Source organism: Anabrus simplex, chromosome 1, assembly GCF_040414725.1.
Source record: "Anabrus simplex isolate iqAnaSimp1 chromosome 1, ASM4041472v1, whole genome shotgun sequence".
Taxonomy (NCBI): domain Eukaryota; kingdom Metazoa; phylum Arthropoda; class Insecta; order Orthoptera; family Tettigoniidae; genus Anabrus; species Anabrus simplex.
Genome location: NC_090265.1, coordinates 742,328,835 through 742,344,962, shown reverse-complemented (window position 1 = coordinate 742,344,962; position 16,128 = coordinate 742,328,835).

Here is a 16,128-nt window from a genome sequence, read left to right as displayed (position 1 = left end):
GCGAAGAGTTTTGGTGTTATGGATATGCAAATTGTTTTGTTTCCGAGAAGACATTTTCGGGTTTAACAGTGTTCTAAATAAGTATTGAAAATCGTTAAATTGTAGCTGCGTTTGCAAGGATAAGTATTTGTCAATTATGTCTGAGCACCAATCCCTGCTTTTTTTATAGTCCGTTTGCTTCATTCTTTCCCACAGAATAAAATAAAGAAATGATGAACTCAGAAGTTTTTCTTTTCGTGTGATGTTCTTTGCTCTAATTTTGTATTAAGAGTGCGGTTTATTTATTATATTTGTCTTTATTTCTCAGCTTGTAGTCTTTTCGTAACTCTCTACGAGTACTCTGTATAGGCATCAGTTAGTGCTGCTTTCTGTCATACGACACGAGAAGCAGTTGTGCATGGTATATATCTCGTTTGAAAGACGATGTATCGACCTTTTAATCTGAAATATGTATCGAGTTGTTTTGATTCGTCATAAATGTTATTCCCCTCATTCAGTTTCGTCCTGCCGCTTTCGGTCCCGCTGCAGCTTCATCAGCTTGTGTGACGCACCGCGCTCAATGGCTAGCTCCTGTTGAGTGTAGCGTGCTTGAAATATTGTATAATTCAAATGAAAGTTTAGTCGGAAGTAGTAGTGGCAGTATTAGCAGTAGTGATAATGAAATAGATGATGTAGCAGTGGTAAATGATGAGAGTGACGATGAGGAGGAACCAGTACTTGAAAATTTCGTATAGGAGGCTATAGGTACGCATACAGGTCAAAGGGAAGCTTTCAACAGTGAATTATGATTCCTAGATTCTCCAATAATATTTAGGCAAGTCACAGGGACAAACATTGAGCAGTTATCTTATCAGTTTCAGCTGATGGAAGGTTTGTTTACGTAGTACAAAATACGCTTCTCGGGCGGGAAACGAAATATTCAAGGCCGGCGCGCATCAGATAATACAGTTCCAAGGTTGCAGGAAATAAGTTTTATCAGGAAATTAGCACCCAAGAGTGAGAAATCCAAACCTCAGAGACGTTGTATCGCGTGTTCAAAACACGGTGAAGAGAAGACATCGGTGTACTGCTGCCAGGAGTGTGCCTTGGGTCTCTGTCTCGAAGAGTGCTTCGAACTCTATCACACGGAACTAAATTACTAAGGAAATGTGAAACAATTATGTAATTATCTTCATGTACATAGTTCTACCATAAGGAATTCCAAATTTCGTGAATATCGGGCCACTCTTATACTAGTAGTAACGCTTTAAGTGAATCAATGTATTTCAGTCGCGCGTAGTTGAAATCTCATCCGGCCGCGGGATAGGAAGCTCTTTAAACGGCTGCGACGCTGAGGGGTTAAAAGGAAAATTATATATTTTGAAGGAAATGCTACGGGAGATGGGCTACATTGGTAGTAATATGGGCGACAGGCTACCCGAGGTTATCTGAGCCAAACCATGACGAGCCCGAATCGCAAAGAACGTCTGCCTAGCCAGCCAGCCCCCACCACGAGGAACTCTCCCAGCTGCAGAAAATGAACCATATCTAGGCCATTCCAGGATCGGGCGGGAATAAGATAAGTTTCTTATATTAAATTATGTAATTTGGTAAATAATATTTGTGTAGACCATGTATAGTCAAGTTTTGTAGTAGTGCAGCTTTTGTTCGTCAAAAATAACCTACAAAATGTTAGATTCTCGCGAGTGATTTCAGTATAGATGGATGTAAAAGGAGTTAGGTAGTCATCCAAAAAAATAAGCAAATCCCAGTTAATTAAAAATAAATTATAATCCAAGAAACGTTATGCCATAGCTGAAGTCGAAGTTCTTATAAGAAGAATGTGTTTTTAGATTATGTAGATTCCAAGTAGTAATACGAAAGGAACGTAGGTGATATATTCTGAGAATGCAAAAAGGTAATATGTTGTTATTGTAAGATAAGATGTTATGAGAAGTAGAAACGTCATCAGACAGGATAAATGGTATTACGATTGAAGAAGATATTGATCCTATGTTAATAGTATATGGGAATAAGATTAATTGTGCGTCGAGGGCAGTCATTATTATGACAAGTTGATGTTAATAAGAAGAAATATGAGTTGAAAGGGATAATTTATGAAGGCATAAGGTTATTATAGGAAATGAATGAAACATGAATTCAATGAAAGGATATACTACGATGAAATGAAAGAAGAGATGGAAGGTTTAGAGTAATGTACGTAACGATTGACGCAAAGTAGGATCGCAAGTGCTACTAATAGAATAATATTGTATGATATAAAGAATCCACGCTTTATAATAATGACAGCGTATAGTTTAAACCTCCATGAAGTAGGATGATAGGTCGTGGTCATCAAAGGGTATCCTTACGAAAGCAAATATTTGTTGTACTTGGACATGTTAAGTAGATTTTCTGTTAAATAGTTACATACTTTTAAATGAATCATGGCATCATTAGATTATCATAGAGGATCGTTGTTACTGCATATAAGAATACGTACAGGACTGATATCGTATTATATCTTCAAGTATGCGTTTTCCCTAACGTTAGTTATTTCACGCGAGATATGATAGTTCTAGTTATAATTATTCAAGGTTGTATATGTCAATCCAGACTTTATGGTAACTTGACTTTGAACAGGAATATGATATAATTATGAATGATAGAATAGTATTAATTTATTGTCAGCATATATTTGGTTGAAAGAGCAAGAAACTTATCGAATTTCCCGATGCTTGTGAAACTAGAGAAAATAATATGAGATAATTCAAGAATACAGTTATTAAGCATTGTTTTTAATGAACTGTGATATAAACATGCTAGAATATTGAAACGAAGTATATTAACTTAAGAGAACGTTATAGTAATGAAACGTAATTCTTTTTTCCACGAGAAGATTGCACGTAATAATTGTTATTGATCAATGTTGTAAATAAGAGGAGTTTTTAGCCGATTTCAATGATGATGAGCAGAAATTACGGATAAAATGTAATCATCAACAAATTAATTGAGCTAGTAGAAATTTATCAAGCATTCAATTTCGAATTTTAAGTATATTACATTAATTTTCTCTTCCTAGATGTTTATATTGTTTCTTAATAAATGATAGTAAGCTAACAGTAACTTGAAATCTTTTCTACAGTAGTATAAGATACTTTAGATTTAAGGCGATGAGTCTTCGAGTGATAACATTGAACCACGGGTACGTCGGATGGAGACGTCCATCGAATTTACTATCAGATAGGTAATGTAGGATTCGGCGAATCAGATTTTCTTAGATCGCACGTAAAACAACTAGACTTTCAAGAACCCTGAGAAGCTGGTTGGGATTCCTTTTACGTTCACCATCCCGGACGCGGGCAGGGCGTATTAAGTATCCTTATGAATGCTATATAGCATAGAACTGCGAGTGTCACTCGGAAGCTGCAATATTTCTCTGACCGCACTTTTCATCATACTGTCAGCTTTCATTGCACTCTTCTTGGGAGTTTTATACACTGAAGCCATTGGAAGGGTTTATTTACGTGGGACTAAAACTGGTTGAAGACTATCAGCTTCTGATATGGATGAAGTAGGTTCCTCCAGGACTCGATTTCCAGGGTCTGTTTGAAAGTGCCTCCCAAATGTTTGACCTTGTCGTTTTCATGCTACCGTTGACTGCTAGTGTTTACCATCATTGATTTATCGGTATTAACATGCAGGCATGTTTCTCCAAGAACGTTGTTGATATTATTTATCAATAACACCCACGGTAACAGCTGTCTTTCGTAAAAGGCGACTAAAAGGGGCCCCAGGAAGTGTTCACTTGGGAGCGTGGGTTGGCGACCACGGGCCTTTTAGCTGATTCCTGTCATTGCTTCCACTTACTTGTGCCAGACTCCTCACTTTCATACATCCTATCCGACTTCCCTTTTTAAATGCTATTTATTCGAGGCGTCGATCAAAGAAGATCTTTTGTCCCTACTTTTCACCATATGTTATGAACCTGCGTGTGTTTGGAAATGGTGGAAGTGTAAAGTGTTGAATGTGAGGAAAGGAACATTAAGGACGACATAAACACCCAGTCCCCAGGCCAGGATTATTAATCATTTACAATTAAAAACCCTTGACCCTGCCGAAAATCGAACCCAGATCCGCCGGGTGACAGGCGGATGCGTTGCCCCCTACACCGCGGGGCCGGACTCTGACTTCCCTTATTCAACTCTTGTTCCGAGATTCTACAGAGTATTTAATTTAGCGCCCTTCATGGCCTTTGTCTTACTTTGGCCGATACCGTCATTTCTCGAAGTCTTGTTAGATAAATCTTGTTAAAAGCAATTGACTTTTTACATTTCTGTAATTTTATGTTCCTAACAAGTTATTGTAAAACGTACCGCTTCATGTAATTCTTGGAAGAATTTATGCTGGAATATTGAAATAACAAGTTACATTTAAAGAATCCGTGGCTGTAATCGGTCGTACCGCGCTCTCTACCAGCCAAGCTTCTACACGACGTGTATTTGAAGTAGAGTTTTCCTTACCTTACACTTATTATTCATTTTAATATTTGTTTGGCGTATGGTGCGTATATGACAATCTCTTACGAACTAATGTGAAATGGAACAACATCGTAAGAGAAATACAAATTAATAAACTTAAACAGCGATTATCTGTACTGCACTTTGAACTACAGTTATCACTCGAGCGAATTATGACTCAAGTGAAAGTTCTAATTCAGGATCCGTCAGAATTAGTACATCGGTTAAACAGCAGCTGAACGAAGATAGTAAAAACGCCCTGAAATTTTTTATATGTTGTATATTTACGATTTGTCTTATGTCGCACCGAGACAGATAGATCTCATGGTGAACGATGGGACATGGAAGGACTGGGAGTGGGAAGGAAGCTTCCGTTGTCGTAATTCAGGCATAATTTGGCTGGTGTGAAAATGGGAAACCAAGGAAAACCAACTTCAGGGTTGCCGACAGTGGGGTTCGAACCCAGTATCTCCCGAATGCAAGCTCAGAACTGCAAGCTTCCTAACTGCACGGTCAACTCATTTGGTATAAATAAATAAATAAATAAATAAATAAATAAATAAATAAATAAATAAATAAATAAATAAATAAATACATATAAACAAACAAATAAATAAATACATTTGTATACATATTGCTCCGTTCTCGCGTCCAGGTTGAGTCACAAAGAAATCCTGACTAGCTCAATTTATCATTATCTATCAACCAAGTATCGATTTCGGGTCGTAGGTTCCGAGAGTAGAGTCATCGGTGAGATGAACGGTTAAATTCGCATAATATCAGCTCGTTGGACGTCTCCAACTCGTGAATTAATTCATATCGCTTCATAAATATCTATCGTAGTTAACCTACAGATACTTACAAGTATTTATTTAACCTAAGACATCACTAAAAGAGTGAATACATTCATCTGACATCTCCTTATTAAATTAAAAGATCTTGAAATAGAGTGGAAATTGAATATTTTTGAAAATCTGACTATTTCTCCAGCTAAATAATCTAATTAATATCTATATGAAAATATTTAAAGATCTATGATTTCAGAGAAAAATAAATCCTGACTATATACTTTACTTCTGTTAAAAAATAGAAAATCATTCAGAGATGTTCATCATTATGACAAATTATTAAATTAAAATCATGTTTAGGTTATTCTTTCTTTTCTCTTAAACACAACATAATTCCTTGAATTCTTCTCCTAAAATTGTATATAATGTATTGCAGATGTATTCACAAGTTATCAGTCTATTTGCCTGCATGTATCTGTCAATATTTTACAATTATATTCATATCACGTTCACTAATCGTTAGTATAATGAAAGCATTCGTTTTCTTATTCATTTTTCGAGTATTTCAGATTGAATGTCTTTTATCTTCATACACACAAGGAAAAAAGATAAAGTTAAGTCATTTAAACATTACTTCATTTTAAATAATAAAAAATTTCCATTACTAATCATTATGTAGATCATTTATCACAAATAAAAATAAATTCCCAAAATTAAGTGCCTATTATTTATATCACGTGCGATCTGTCAGCGTGTCACCAGTAACTCCTAACACCTTATTCAATGTTATTTCTGGAAATTCTGTGGTCTGTCATCTCAGAATACTTTAATAACCAATGCCATCATCATCTAATTATGGAGAACCTCTTCAGTGACATCACTGAATTGAGCTAGTAAGCATCCTAACTCTATTTATTTAAATAATCATGATTGTGGTTAAGAATTCTGGATAATATGGGCTAATTCCACTCACTCATCCCTATATGGATTCATTTTTGATGATCTACGGGTATCTATCCGACATATGTAAATTACATGGATCATATTTAATGCTGGATGTGGAATACTGAAGGATTAATATACGTTACGGAACTAATTACATTCACTCTTAACCTTAAATAGCGTCAACTAACTTAATATCACCATTAAAATACATCCATCTCTTCTATCTCGACGAAATAGTAATATCAGTATCATTCTTCTTCTTATTACACAACTATTCTTCATGTATATAACATCTGTTTCATGTTCTTTGTATCATTTCTCATCCTGCATTTGAATAATCCAAATAATCTATCTTAACTTGACGCATATGACTTCATAATTATTATTTATCCACATATATATGACGTACCAGTAAAGCCTAGGTCCTGGTCCATAGTTATCAAAAGAAATGTTGTTCCAGCATATAAGATCCGTCCGACGTACGAACATCTAAGTAAAAGAATGTTCCAGTATGTACCAGACTCCATGAGTGCGCTAGGCCAACACTGCCTAGATGACAAAGCCTTCCAGCTCAACCATGACGTCACTGCTTGTAGGCGAACGCTGCCTATCTGACATCCGAGAGGACCAATAACCAAATCGAGTTTCGTTTCGGAAAAAAGCCGCCACCTCCTGTATTATTCTTCATAATAAATACAATGCAATAATAATATATGGAAATGATTCAAAGTTAGCATTTAAAAGTCAGGAATTCAATTTTAATTATGGTGATTTATCACGTCGTAAGTTTCTCACAAAAATATCATTTTTAAATTGGCTTTATTACCATAGCATAGTAGCAATGCTCGTGTTAGATATAGCCTACATTAATTTTTTTTACCACATTTTGTGTTAAAAATAACTGAAATATACAAACAATATTGAGTCATTACCTTTGAAAGGAAAACAATCTGACCCTCTACGATTTGAAAAAAATACTTTAAATACCAGATAATTAACTCAAGAGTCATTGATAAATGAATTACTGAAATATTGCTAAAATTAGAGATGCAGCATTTCACATATTTTGATATATCTTTGGTTTTGTTTAAGAAACTCAATTGAGTTTCAACTTATTTTCAAAGAAAAATATCGGTCTTTCATTTTAAGCACCTTTCAAGTCCCATATTTTTTTAAAGTTTTAATTTTCAAGCACAAAATGACAAGAACTATAATTTTAATTTCTCAGAATCCTATACCTTACATTTAAAATAAATATATTAATTAAAGTCTAAAGTTGAACGCAAAAATGTGCCTACCATACTGTATTCTTAAAGTCTGACGCAAGAACTCAAAAAATCTTGTTATTATTTATTTTGTTAAGTGGTGTGTTCATTCTGAGTCTAATTACTCTCACGATGTTTTTGTAACATACCTACAATTAAAAGTTTGATAGGCCACCACTACTGAAATTTTGAACTTTGCTCTTTCTGAGAAAAAACAAGAAAAGGTAAAATTGAAACATATATACCATTTCTGATGGATCAGCTGCACAGTGTAGGAATAAAAATTCTACCTGCTTTACGTCGCACCGACACAGATAGGTCTTATGGCGACGATGGGACAGGAAATGCCTAGGGATGGGAAGGAAGCGGCTGTGGCCTTAATTACGGTACAGACTGGTGTAAAAATGGGAAACCACAGAAAACCATTTTCAGGGTTGCCGACAGTGGTGTCCGAACCCACTATCTCCCGGATGCGAGCTCACAGCTGCACGCTCCTAACCGCATCACCAACTCGCCCGGTGGAATAAAAGTGATTTGATTAACCTTTGTAACAATGAGGCTGATTTTAATGTGTATGGTTAATGGCATTTCTACGCAACATCCAATGGGACGAGTGCATATGATGGTGTGGCAGGAACTGTTATGCGACTAGCTACACATGTCAGACAACAGCAATCAAATTTTGGCAACTCTTCAGCTTTATGATTGGTGCATAGAAAATATCATAACAAGCTGTAATTTTGCATACCTTACAACTTAAAAGTATTGCCAAGAAGAGCTTATTTGTTTATAAACCCAAGAACACTGGCAGGAACTTTGAGATTACATACCTTCATTCCGATCAGTTTACACAAATTACCAACAAAATGTTACTCAAATGCTAATAAATACTGGAAGAAAACATAACACTGCAACAGGAAGAGTTAAAGTTTGAAGATATTTCAGCATTTGTTGCTTGTTTTTGTTTTTCTATATGTTTTAAATCATACTGACACAGACAGGGTACATGGCAACAAGCATGCAACTGTGTTCTTAATTAAAGGACAGCCACAGCATATGCCTCGTGTGAGAAGGAATATTCAAGCCTGCGAATAGTGGGGTTTGAACCCCTACCTTCTGAATGAAAGGTGACAACTACGTGACCTGCGTAGCCATCTCACTCAGTTCATTTGTTATGATAATAAATGATTGTTGTATGGGGTAGTTTCATTTTATTTCATTTCATTTTATTTGTGTCCCCCAAAACCAGGCATTCATAATAATTTTCAGAAATCAATTATAAAAGTTGATGTGAAAACTATTACTGGAAGTACCTACTGTATTACAGCTGCAGAGACTTCCACATTATTTACAAATATGATTATAATGTGCTGAAACATAATACCTACTATGTATAGCACAGTCAAATTGAATTACCAAGTAAGAGTTAAGTTCTTATATAAATAACTTGGTGCATGTGGAATTACAGCTCACTATCTTAGTCTATGTAAAGATGTATTTTTAAAAATAAAAAATTGCCTACACCTGATATTCTAGCAGTTTAACTGATTTTATAAAACCAATAACTCCAAAAGGCCTATCTAGGAATATGCTTGTAATACTCTGTATAAAGTACCAGTTCCACATATTATTAGGCCTACGTTTGTGTCAAACCAGTAAAATCCAAAATGGTTTGAAAACAGTACTTTGGTTCATTAATTTCACATCTTAATCTTATTAGCACAGTGTTTCCAATATTTACACCTTAGCATTGAACTAAATGCAATTTTATTTTCATGAAAATATTACCATTGGAATTATTCTTCACAATAATTAGACTACAACAGACAATTATGATAATTATAACAGACTTAAAATGTAAGCAAATCAAGTTTTTTCATACGAAAATACTGTATAATGAAGTATCTACAACCTAATAGCTCTATACTTATAAAATATAGGCCTACCATAAAATAATACTTTATCACTATTATAATAAGCCCACATAACTAAAATTATTTTCCACAATCTAATAACATGAACATTTTATTTACAATGATTATGTGCAGGAGCTTTTAAGTAACAGTGTGGAAATTAAATTAGTTTCTTTCTGATAACACATGGGCTTATTTTGCTGGTCAGAGTACTCAACTTTCTTTTACCAATATGTTTTTTGGACAGATTTGTCATTGTTCACCATTTTGCAATAATTGTTCATCAGGATATTAATACAAATCCATGTAATTTTTCCCCAAACCTCCTTACATTCATGCTGTGCACAAAACTGATACATAACAAATTCATCAATCGACCAGATTAATTCAGATATCAGTTTCAAAGCTGTTGGCCTTTGATTTTTTAATTTAAAAAAGGTTTCAATGTTCTCCTCACCTAACAGCTTCTGCATGAACACATATGTACACATAACAATCATTACTGGCAATTCCTGAGGATATTTTAATCCTCCCCTATCTAACTCTGTGATTAACTCATGCTCTTTACCACATGCCAATTTCTTATCCAGTACTAAAAATTCATAACAGTTTTGACACTTGAGCTTCCTTAAAATAGAATAACAGCAACAGCCAGCAACATACGTCAATACTGCCAAGTCTGAATCAGATATTTTCAAATCAGTTTCAGATACATTTTTGTGCTTGAAATGTTCAGTTTCTAAACAATCATTATGGAGTGGATAATCTTCTTCATCTACATTTAGTTTGCTGATGGTTAGCTTACTGGAAGTGCCATGCTTTAAAGATAGTTGAAGTGAACTTGGAAGTCTTAATTTTTTTTCAGCTTCAAATATCTGTCTAACAGAAACATGATACTGAGAACCAGACAACCGCCTATATAAGCCAAACCTTGCTTCCAACGCATCAGTTTGAAACTTACCAGGTAGAAGATATGACATTTTGAGCTCAGACAGACAATATTCAGCCAATTCAATTAAACCATAAGTGGTTAATTTAAGAGCAGAGTGAGTCTCTTTTGTTAGTGTTCCACCTGGTAAATTCATATTTTCCCAATCATCAAGCCAAAGCAGAAACTGTTTCAAGAAATTTCTTCGTTCATCTGATGGATTGTTAGTTAAAGGTTTCTGTATCTCCTCCCTTGATCGTAATCCTTTGAGTGGTGTCTTTACATTTACAATACTCCACCATTTGTTTATTATTTCTATAAACTTGGCAGTGCCTTCGTAGTTCTGGAGATTGTTCGTAGGACCTAGCTTTAAGAGACTGTTCTCAATATGACCACTAAACACTTGCATTACAAGCTTGACATTTTGCCTCTCTAAATTTGATGGCCATACAGCCTTAATAATCAAACCATATCCAAATTTTCACAATTTATGACTTTCTGAGTCAAACAGACCTCGAAGAGCAGAAAATGAAGCATAGTTAGTGTTGTCCCTTTCAATGAAATCAGGATAGACAAATGTACAGCCATCATTCTTCAAATTTATCCAATTATTTCTTATGCACTTAAATATATGGACAGCATCAATTAAAAAGAATAATGGCCTTGTAGGTTCAGCTTGGTGGGGGTACACAATACTCATTTGAGGTGGGTTTGCAAAATTATAAATAGCTCGCCTATTTATAGAGTTATTATCAGTAATTATACAAATTACCTTAAAACCTAATTTCTCCAAGCCAACCACAACATTTTTTGTTACATCAAACAATTTGTCTGCAGTCATTTTATTGACAGGCAAAATATTAACCACATCCTTGAGAGAGGAAACAACACCCTGAACCATAAACACATGTGCTGTTGTAGCAAGCATGGCTGTATCATATGCCATACCAACAACATTACCACCTTTATAATCTAAGTATGGTTTTAGGTGTATTTCATCTAACATGAGTGTTACTACATGCTCATAGTCCTCTAGTTGTGGTACCTTATCTTTCATGTATGACAAAAAGTTTTCATTACTAGGATTAACATTCACATATCCACATAACTTTCTTATGGTGTTTGGATGAGGTAGAATAATACATCCATAACTTCTTAAGAATGTATATGCATGGGCTGATATGAAAAACAGTAAAGATGTGAATATCAATACATTTGAGTCAAACCTATGTCTTTCAGGTTGTGTAACACATAACTGAAGTTGGTATTTTAAGAATTCAACAGTTTTTTCTCCACAATTTAAGTTGTCCATGAGTTGCACAATGAGATCACTACACTGGTGATTATTAGTTCTTTCTAACATGAAACTCTGACAGGTTTTCATGATATTTTCTATTTCTGAAATAGAAGACACTACTTTAGGAATATCTTCACAGTTAATTTCATAACCACCTAAAAATACACCAACACTGAGGTTTCCATCAATAATTATATATACAATATCATGTGGCACTTTGTCAGAATCTATGTACAGAAAAATAACACTCTGGTTCTTATTTACAACTGACCATTTATCACCAACACTTACATAACTTAATCTCTCAGTTAAGTCATCAAATGTTTGAAAGGAATATTTTTCTCTGAATTCACTTAATGTGTTTAAACTGTTGGCAATAGCTAACTGTAATGCTCTTGCTTCTTGCATTTCTTTCTTTTCTGATGGTGCACCTCGATGGAATGTGGATGCCTTGTTTAAATATGATGGGCAGTTTGGAAGTTTACATGGTATAGCTGTTTTAGTTAACTGCGGTTTACTTAATGGCACAGTTAAGGTCTTCCAAGTCTTTGAATCTACAGCTTTCGATTCCCACAATATGTCATTTTCCATGAAATGTAAGTGACACACCTGTTGAAAATTAAAAACATGGCATTAGCTAGGTAGATTACCATAACCAAATAAATTATCCTGACAGGCCTAAATGTACCTACTCCTGTTTTAAGAACCTTCTGTAATAACCCAGGGAATGACAGAACGTCACTTTTTATCTGCATGAGTCGGTCTAACTACACGGTTGGGTAAGTAATGTAGATACTTGACCTATATCATCTAGACATAACCTCATTGCTGAATCTCTTATTCTTATAATAATTATAAGCTATAAACCTGCTCATATCTGAGGAGAAGGGAAACTGGTTGTCCCGAACAGTATAACATATGCCACGATAAATAAAGTCAATAACTGTACTCACCACTGAATTCTTTGTAGGTTTCCTCTTAATGCCTCTTAACCATTTGTTCCTCAAATCTTCATTTTGGGGAAATATAAAAACATGCACTTTGTTTGCACTATAGTAATTCCCTCTGCAATTAGGGACACAGCACTTAAAAACCATTATTATATCAACAGCAATAACCTGTTAAGAATATTTCCACTGATAAATCAAACACCACGTGCACACCACTATCGACAATACGACCACGGAACTCACGTTCGCCTGTTGATAGTGACGTCACCAGCTTCAGAGCACAGAGCTGGTAGGCTTTGTAATCTAGGTGGCGTTGGCTAGGCGGAGTCAAGTGACGTCACCTGTCGTTTAAAGCTCACCTCCCCTAGAGATACTTCTCGAAAATATCTTTCTTTTCGCAAGTTTTCAACGCCTGTACTAATTTTAATGGAGCAAGCGCTAAATTGTAGCGGACGTCATGAAAATTAACCTCTATAAATTCCAAATTAATCCATCCTATGGTTGCTGAGTTACAATGATTTAAAATCTAACAGAAATTACGCACTCACGGTCACATGGCCGAGAGGAACTACCCCTCCCAGCGCCAGCTATATATGCCACTGGGTCAAGGCTAACAGGTAGTTGTGTGTTGAGTTGAGTTCAGTTCATTGCAAGCAGTCCAGTCTAGTAGTGCAGTATGTGTATGAGTAAGAGAGAGGGGAGACTGGCCCTCACATAGTATGTTCGTGCAGTCTCGAAGACAGTACTTTTCGTCGTGTTTCGCGGAGACGAAATTACGGGCTAGTATATCGCCATCATACTTGAAAAAAAAAGACGTCGCACCGTAAGTAGTCTATTGTGCCGCGACTACGATATAACTTACAGACATTTCGAAGTATAACACGTACGAAATCAGTGAAGTTCGAAGTTATATATTGGACATTCACAACATGACGTGTGGACTTAATTAACTGCACACAATATTAAATTACCAACAGAAACTGTCGTGTACAGTAACTTTAACTACTCTAGAACTTATTTTCTAACATAGCACATCCTTGGACTGTGTCTTTTTATTTATGTGCTATATTAGGACATGACGTGTTACAGTGATAAACTTAGTGAAAGTTAACAACTTTTTCTAAAATAATATAGTTCTCTCAACATTAGAGAATTAGTGTTATCTGTCAGGATAACGATTCAAAGACTGTGGTTAGAGACGGTAATGAGAAATATTACGTGTTTGCACTGTGTTGGACGTTCTCAGTGACAGTTTAAAATAGTGTTTTTTTTGCAACAAGGACTGCGATCACTCATTTGACGTCCTAAAATTAACATAGCATCTGTATATACTACTTGCATGTCCCGTGTGTTAAGATCATTTCCACGAGCAGCAGAAATCTTCAGAAAATTCTACAAGATCCAACTACCTTCAACATCATTTCATCTATGACGTCAACGTGGTTTCTTCGTGGAACTTCAAGTTCGAGTCATCATACGCACCCGCGGAATGTTCCAGATTCTCATCAGTATTCGTAAGCTAAGTTTTTTAATAAGTGAGTAGTCACAAACTGACTTTTTTTTTTCCTTTCTTACCAATCGTGAACAGTGGTTTACCCACTGCTGCGTGTGACGATACTTCGTAGTTTTCCACCATTACTCAAAATTCATTTTTTAATGATAAATCTGTTTTTAAAATCTATTTCACATAAGAAAACTCTAGGAGTTTCAAGTGTTCTATGTTTCAAGGCTCACAAACTGAGAAACTCTCAACAGAAGTTCAAATTCTTATTTTCAATTATAAGTGTGTTCATGTCATGTCATAATACTTAGAAAGACTTTAGGTGAAAAACTGACACTTTATGTTTTCGCAAAAGACTATTGGATCTGTGAGATTTATTTATTTTCACAAATTGCATTCAAGAAGATTTACGTTAACCCTTTTGATTTCAACAAATTATTTGCATTCTATATCGACATTGCAGGGTGGTGAATTGATTAACATTATTAATAAATTGTTTGAAAAAGGGTATAACCATCTATTATTCGCCCTGCGAGTCTATCCTGCTCTGTACCGGCTCCAAAAACCAACTTCCACTGCCTGAGATCCTTCTCACGCCTTACGCCCCGAACTTTTACTGGTACAATATATATATCATTTCCTTCTCAATTTTCTTCAGATTCATCTCATATTGCTCATATGTCTTCTTATGATCCCAATATAACCTGTATATCGTATCGCATCATATCCATTTCGTGGTATAACACCCTAATTTAATCATAACATTAACCACAATGTCGTTATAATATTCACAACCGAAGTAATTTAACCTCGTATTTAATATAGACAGCATTACGAACGCATAACCTGCTATCACTGATCAAATACACTGACTGACAGAGCAAATGCAACACCAAGGAGGAGTGGTTCGAAAGGGATGAAAGTTGGGGAATAAACAGAGACGGCACGGACGAATATTTGATGTTTATTTCAAACCGATATGCAGGTTACACAATGCGCACGGCATCGACTCAGTAGGATGTAGGACCACCGCGAGCGGCGATGCACGCAGAAACACGTCGAGGTACAGAGTCAATAAGAGTGCGGATGGTGTCCTGAGGGATGGTTCTCCATTCTCTGTCAACCATTTGCCACAGTTGGTCGTCCGTACGAGGCTGGGGCAGAGTTTGCAAACGGCGTCCAATGAGATCCCACACGTGTTCGATTGGTGAAAGATCCGGAGAGTACGCTGGCCACGGAAGCATCTGTACACCTCGTAGAGCCTGTTGGGAGATGCGAGCAGTGTGTGGGCGGGCATTATCCTGCTGAAACAGAGCATTGGGCAGCCCCTGAAGGTACGGGAGTGCCACCGGCCGCAGCACATGCTGCACGTAGCGGTGGGCATTTAACGTGCCTTGAATACGCACTAGAGGTGACGTGGAATCATACGCAATAGCGCCCCAAACCATGATGCCGCGTTGTCTAGCGGTAGGGCGCTCCACAGTTACTGCCGGATTTGACCTTTCTCCACGCCGACGCCACACTCGTCTGCGGTGACTATCACTGACAGAACAGAAGCGTGACTCATCGGAGAACACGACGTTCCGCCATTCCCTCATCCAAGTCGCTCTAGCCCGGCACCATGCCAGGCGTGCACGTCTATGCTGTGGAGTCAATGGTAGTCTTCTGAGCGGACGCCGGGAGAGCAGGCCTCCTTCAACCAATCGACGGGAAATCGTTCTAGTCGATATTGGAACAGCCAGGGTGTCTTGCACATGCTGAAGAATGGCGGTTGACGTGGCGTGCGGGGCTGCCACCGCTTGGCGGCGGATGCGCCGATCCTCGCGTGCTGACGTCACTCGGGCTGCGCCTGGACCGCTCGCACGTGCCACATGTCCCTGCGCCAACCATCTTCGCCACAGGCGCTGCACCGTGGACACATCCCTATGGGTATCGGCTGCGATTTGACGAAGCGACCAACCTGCCCTTCTCAGCCCGATCACCATACCCCTCGTAAAGTCGTCTGTCTGCTGGAAATGCCTCCGTTGACGGCGGCCTGGCAT